The sequence below is a fragment of the Panicum virgatum genome, chromosome 2K, assembly GCF_016808335.1.
Source record: "Panicum virgatum strain AP13 chromosome 2K, P.virgatum_v5, whole genome shotgun sequence".
Taxonomy (NCBI): Eukaryota; Viridiplantae; Streptophyta; class Magnoliopsida; order Poales; family Poaceae; genus Panicum; species Panicum virgatum.
Window position 1 is genome coordinate 46,832,059 of NC_053137.1, and position 7,138 is coordinate 46,839,196.

The 7,138-nt window shown below is 43.1% G+C and overlaps 1 long non-coding RNA gene across 1 annotated transcript; it reads right to left on the reverse strand.

Annotated features, from left to right (window-relative positions):
* Positions 1–346: 346 nt before the first annotated feature.
* On the reverse strand, positions 347–6,680 carry LOC120680119. The gene is made up of 3 exons (XR_005677482.1): positions 1,717–6,680; positions 1,497–1,636; positions 347–1,341 (listed from the first exon to the last, which is right to left on the reverse strand). It is a non-coding gene; the product is annotated as an uncharacterized LOC120680119 (long non-coding RNA).
* Between the last annotated feature and the right edge of the window lie 458 nt (positions 6,681–7,138).

Sequence of the window (7,138 nt, forward strand, 5' to 3'; positions counted from 1 at the left end):
ACCCAACATGCGTCAGCAATTAATAGAGGCTTCTAGCTCGGTAAGATGAACAAGTTACGCTACTGTCCCTTAGTTTTGCACGTCTTGGCACGTAGATGGTGACCTGCGAGGAGTCGCGGAACAGACTGGCAAAAGTCGAACGGGTGATGATGCTAATGCACAAATCATGCTTCCGTAAACTCGTCCTCAGTCCCACGTACCTACCGTCCTAGCAACTGTTCTTGAACGAGCTATTCACATGGTTTCTTCAGCTCGCGAAAACTCGGCTAAGCATTTTGATATCGAGAATACTATGAATTTGGAGAGACGGAAAATAATGGCCACGGATGCAATAGTGGCTCTGAAAACATAGTTGTTCATTTCCGAACTTCTTCCAAGTGAACTTTTGTTTTCAGAGAACAGTGGCTCTTTCTCTTCTGTGACAAATAACAAGGTTTCTGAATAACACCTTTCGCCAATCTTTGTCACCTCTCCGGTTGAAAACCGAACAGCAACAATGATCTCTGACCACTCAAGTCTGTCACATGCTCGTGATGCGAGCGGGGTACTGATTGCTAGTTCTCTGAAAACTCAAGGACTCGAGGTGCTGAAAGGATCAGGATCCCTGATCGCAGCTGCACGGCCTGCCGGATACTATAAGTTTAAGCTGGTCATCAGCATCAGCCATTCAGCCGCAACGACGCAACTGTACCAGTGGCGACCTGACCGAGCTCCGTTTTGTAAACTGCCAACTGGGCCTGCAGCGCGAACGAGGCGAGAGTCAGACCGTGCAAGTTGCCGAAGAAAACCCCCCGGGAAATCGCGTCACTCCTTGGGCAGTTTTTGCTGCGCGATGCGCACGCGCCGCCGCCGCTGGTTGTGCGAGCGGCTGGGGCCGTGACACCATGCTGAGCTGATCCTCTTGTCACCGTACAGGAGCTCGCCAATGCGTTCCTGTCCGGAACAGGGGATGAGATCACCGGTTGCTTTCGGTGTTTTGCTCGACTCGAGCGGTTTCTTGCGGGGAGCTGGAAGGCGAAGCCGATCAGGAAGATTGAGCGTATAAGGCAGAGAACGAATTAAGGCTCGATTTGACGAAATTTATGCATGTGGGTTGCGGGCAGATTTTTTTGGAGCAGATTTGGTGACCCTGATCAGTATGAAGAGTGCTAGTGTACCTGACTGCTTTGCTGAACAGCCACTTCGGCTTCAAGAGCTGGATCCGCACAAGGATTACGTGAGTTCTGAGGATGGATTGACGACAGCCTCAATCCAAATATCTAACTCGTTTTCTCTCAATTACAAACACGAACTGAATTAATTATCCCGTGGTCAATGCTCTCGACGGACTACAATCTGGACCTGCAGGATGAGGCAGTTGAGGTGAAGTGAAAATGATTGGGACTTCGTTCTGAAGTCTACCACTTGGCATATAAAATTGGGGGGTTCGACAAGTTGGAGAATTGGGATCATTCACATATAGGAGTTTGGGAACTGGGATTGAGCCAGTACGGTACCTCGACAGGTAAGTAATTCACGAGGGAGCAGGACGTTTTGTTCGTTTCCTCCGATCAGAGGATCAGAGCTTCAGGAGCTGGATGAGGATCAGAGGATGGGGGCCATTCTTGCATCGGATCTGCCCGCAACCCGACATGCCCTGAGAAAGAAATTCGCGCACATGAGAAATGCGGAAATCTGGTGAGTTTTTTTTGGAAGTGTCATCGCTTCGATTTTTACGTCTTTTGTCTATTTTGATTTGTTTTCTTCGCCAGCTTTGCAAGACGGCAACACATTGTTGCGGTGCATTTTCTTGTGTTTCACACGCCAGTTTATGCTATGACATCGTCAGGGCTGCACTGCATCTGGATTCTGTGGAATAATATTGTCCCGGTCTTTGCATCACATGAAAATGGAAAGTTAGTTGGAAAAAGTCTATATCACCTCCCAACTTATGGGGGTGCAATACATAACCCACAACCTATAAAACGGTCTATATCACTCCCTGAACTTTTTAAAACCGGTCAAATTACCCCTAAAGCAGTTTTGAAAAATCATAGTAAATCACAGAAAAATCATAAAATAAAAAATTCAATTGTGTTGGACTCCAAATGAGTAGATCTACATTGTGAACATATAATATGGTATGCTTTAGTACATTTTTTTACAGCTATAAAGAAAAGTATAAATCTAAAGCTACAGCAAAAAATATATTAAAACATACCATATTATACGTTCATTGTGTAGATCTACTCATTTGGAGTCTAACACAATTGGATTTCCCATTTTATATTTTTTGTGATTTACTATAATTTTTCAAAACTGCTTTAGGGGGGTAATTTGACTGGTTTTGGAAAGTTCAAGGGGTGATGTAGACCGTTTCATAGTTTGGGGGGTTATGTAGTCCACCTTCCATAGGTGAGGGGGTGATGTAGACTTTTTCCAAGTTAGTTAGACTCAGAATAATCAGGTGCAGAAGAGGGGTTGTTTGGTTCCAGGGGTTAAAATTTAGTCTATATCACATCAAAGAGAATCTTAGTATTTAGAAGTATTAAATAAAGATTAATTATAAAACTAACGGAAGAACTTTAGGGCTAAACTGCAAAATAAATCTAATGAGGTATATTAATCTATAATTAGCGGATGATTACTGTAGCATCACTGCAGCAAATTATGGATTAATTAGACTCATTGGATTCGTCTCGCGAATTAGCACTTAGCTGTCAAAAAAATTATAAATAAATTTTATTTGATACTTCAAAATAGTAAGATTCTTTTTGATGTGACAGGAACTTAAAAAAAACTCTTGAAAACAAATAAGGTCTAAAATTCTCGCAAAGTTTTTGCTCGGCTGTAGAGGAAAGGCATCGTTAGGGACGGTTTAAGATCAGACCCGTGCGCTAGTGTTTTTTTTATAAAAAAAATTGGTGCGTTTGTGCAACAGGACAGACTATTACATGAGAATGATTGACTATCTTAAAATAATTCTGCGCAGGTATGTAAAATGACCTCCTGTCTATGTGATAATGTTTTCTAAAAGGCCATATGATAAGTTTTAAGAACATTGAATGGCTCTCATATTTTTAAACATTGTGCATTTTCACGTGAGTTGTACTTCCACGTGAGATTTCACGCGTGCACAGAGCCCCGGGTAGCAGCAGGCGATCTTCATCTCTCAGCCCTGTTTGTAATGTCCAGAAGTCGGATGCTTCCAAAAGCTAGAAGCTCAAAAGGTCATGGCAGGGTGCTTCTAGTTTTAAGAGTATTTAACTTTTGACGATCCTAAAAGTTAATAATCCAAAAATATTCAGAAACTCAAACAAATATGGACTTAGTTTCGAAGGCTCAAAATTGCGTAGAACTACTTTTTGTTTGAGTTTGAGAGAGAGAGAGAGAGAGCAAGTGGGCATAGTTTTTCAAACACAATTGAGACATACTATATTTTCAATTTATTTAGGCCCATAAACTTAGACGTTGAAGTGATTGGGCCACATGCGCCCGACCACACGTCATGATGTGATTGGGCCAAAGGCCATAAATCAGAATGGGCAATAGCAGCCCAACATAGACAGGCCTACTCTTGAAGGCGACTATTTTTTTCCCGTTTCATGGGCTTTTGCGAGCAAGAAAGCGGACTTTTCGTCGCACAGAAGAGGTCCGCAATTCCCATCCATCTTAACTTCTCAAAAAATTTCCCATCCACCTCCGGGAGTTCTTTTAAGTGCAAGAATTCTTAAAGAAGTTTACTTTCCAAGGAGGGAGTTCATGGATGCAGAAGTATTTCAAAACCATCTGACCTTCCATGACCTTCTAGAACAAACAATCTATTTCAAAACAATATTTTTCAAGCGTAGGCAAGTGTAATCTAGTTTTGAAAATCTAAACATAAGGATCACTGCAGTGTAATCAGAATTTGATTTAGACCATCAATTTATGAAATAGAGATTTTTTTAAAAAAAATTTGAGTACATGCATTGCACACAAACCGAGACACGTCACATGCGGCAAGGGACTTCGGCAATGCATCAACACCAGCTCATGCGCCCGATGAATAGAAATTCTTCTTTTTTTCCCTACGTTATACTCCCTCCATTCCATAATATAAGCATTTCTAGATTTATTCAACTTTGACTATAAATAGTAAATAATTTATAAAGATATATAAGATAAAAAAAAACTAGATTCGTTATGAAAGCAATTATCAGAATATATAATCATTTATATTTAAAATAATTTATTCATAAGGATATTGATGATCAAATTTGCATAAATTTGATTTTTGACCAAATCTGAAAATACTTATATTTTGGGATAGAAGTAGTATTTCAGCCAACATAATACTTGTACAAAAATATTCTGCACCACATACAGCACGAGATGTTTGGGCTGTTGGCCTTTTCGTGATCAGTGTTCCCGACAGACTGGGCCGACGGTAGCGGTCGCGATCTTGAGCACAACGACAATCTGATTAATTCGCTTTCGAATATATCCTATTAAGATGTAGGCAAGCTTATAAATTTTGGCACTTATTTAGTTGAAGATAAAAAAATAACTCATCTAATCGAGTGCTATTCTAAACTTGCTAAGATTTTAATAAAAAAATATTAGCATATTATGCTATGCTCACATTTTGATATCCAACTAATAAGCAGGTGCTAAAGCTACTGCTTCATGATGCTCACCGGGACGGGAAATCAGGAATATCTCTTTGTAGGATGCGCTCGGCGAGCTTTTAGTCACAACGGACCTCGCTGATGCGCTCAATCGGATGTCTTATGTTGGTGGAAAGTACTCTATGGAGCGAAGTAGTACCACAACAGTCACTCGAAAATACCAAAGGCACCAGAGAAAACCACACAGACACCTTCGGTGTAGAAATCAATATTCTATTAGCCTTGGATTAGCCATCCCATCAATTACCGTTACGGGTATTTATAAGGGATGGTTCAACTATGAAGGACTGGACAGACAACTAGAGGGGAGAGGTTTGGGGGGGGGGGGGGGGGGGGGTTGAATGGGAGCCTTTAAAATTCTCCAAAAGAACAAGGCCTATGTCCCGAATTCAATCCCGACCCGCCTCTCTTCTAACCCCCAATGTGGCACTAGACAACACGCGACGAGTTCACCCTAGGAACTGTTAGAAAAAACTCAACGCAAAGTGGAATCAAGTAAAAGCCAATTTACTCGAGCAAGGCTCAACACAGAGCGAAAGCACAGATTAAACAAAAGGGCATAAGCTCGATGCAAAATGGATAAAAAAAGCAACGTGATCGACTCGACAAAAGCTACTAACAAAGAATTCACTTGACTGAGCAAACAAAGATTATACAAAGAATAGCAAAGCTCGAATCAAGCAAAAACAAAGCTTGTCCAGAAGACTCACTAAAATGATTAGAATTAAAAGCTACAAAGAGACCTCTTGATCAAGCATGTAAAGCCGAACAACGATTAGCTAGAACAAGTACTTCACTGAGCATGTGAATTACTTCAGCATCATTATCAGCACCAAAAGCTAATCATCTAGTCTAAAACGGAGTGCATGAAATAATTACCAAGTGCTGAAAATAAAATGCAAGTAAAGGGCCGGGTACTCCCCTGAGATGTGCAGGCGTGCTCCTGCTTACTCGACCTGCAAATTTCTTTCACACCTGCACCTGCACAACGCACACAGAGCCGCAAACAAGCAATACACAAGTTGCTAGCAAAAATGTTCACCTTGGCGGGGAAAACCCGGGTACCGCATTTCCTGGAACACTTGGTGGGCATCAACGAAAACAGCAACAAATCAATGGTGTCTCGGTACGGACTTCCCACACACGCACGCGAGTTTCAAAGCCCTGCAAAACAAATCAACGCAGCACCACACGAGCACAAGAAAAAGCTTGATAGTAATTTGTCCGAACACTTTATGTGTGCGGCTTGCCTGTCACCTGTTTGCTGGTTTTCTGCTGCGAGTTGCTTGCCAGGCCTGCTGCCGTGGTCTGCCCCGCTTGGCCTGCAGAGGATCGTGGCTGGCTTGGCCAAGAGCAGGCGCTGCCTCCCCAGCGCTGTCGCCGCCGCCGGCACTGCCTGCTGCTCTTGCGGCGTGCACTAGTGCTCCTGCTTCCTGCCATGCGTGCACGCACGCCCTGGATCCACACAGCTGCTGGATGATTCCCCTGCTGCTTCCCTGCGCATGGATGCTGCCTACTTGCAGCGCTGAGGGTCGTCGCGACCCCACCAGTTTGGGTTGCGGCGCGCGCACGGTGGACGACCAGCAGCCGCCGCCTGCTCCCAAGCGCCTCGCCCAGGCCGCTGCCCAACGGCGCTGGAAGCAGCACTCGCCGCTGCCTGGTTCACCTGCGACTTGCACTGACAGAGACAAAAGCAAGAAGAGGAACCAATAAGATCCAACAAAAATTAAGAGAACCAAAACACATCGAGACGTCCGGAGGGTACAAGGAGGATTGGGCCTCCTTTCCCATACAAATTCAGTTCTAACACTTAAGATCCATGGAGGAATTGTTAAACCTAGAGAAGAGTGGAGAAGGGGGAAGAACAAAGAGAAAAACAAAGGGAAAGAGAGGGTGACCGGAAGAGAGAGAAAGGAAGGGGATGTCTTGCCTCCCTAAATATTTTTTTTGTATCTGAGCTATATGATATTATTTGCCCCTCAACAATTATATTCCTCAAATATTCTAGAGGTATATGGTAATTTCCTATCCCAACTCTCTCAACATTCCCTGGCTATGCTTGCCCTTCAGGAAACGCTTCTGACAACAATAGTAAAGTTGGGTTATGTCAAGTGATACTCAACCTACCGATCAAATAAGAATCACGTCTCGACTTCAAAATGACTGCACAATATCTTGTCCTTGCTGCACCCTTATTCCCTTACACTTATTATCATTGCGCTCACCAAGTCGATCACTCACTATTCGCTTTCTTCATCTCTTAGCCCTACCACTCTCCGGCCTCTTCTATCTTTTGATCGTGAAGGCCTTTTTGAAATGTTTCTGTATTCTAGCTGCACTTCTTCATGATACTCCTTTCTCCATGCTCATCAACCTCTTGTAATTTGGCCCTCTTGGCATCAGACACTCTTTCATTATCTGCTGGATTGGAATCACATCACTGCTCTACTAAAGTCACACCATGCTGTAGTTTCTACTCAGATTTGTGT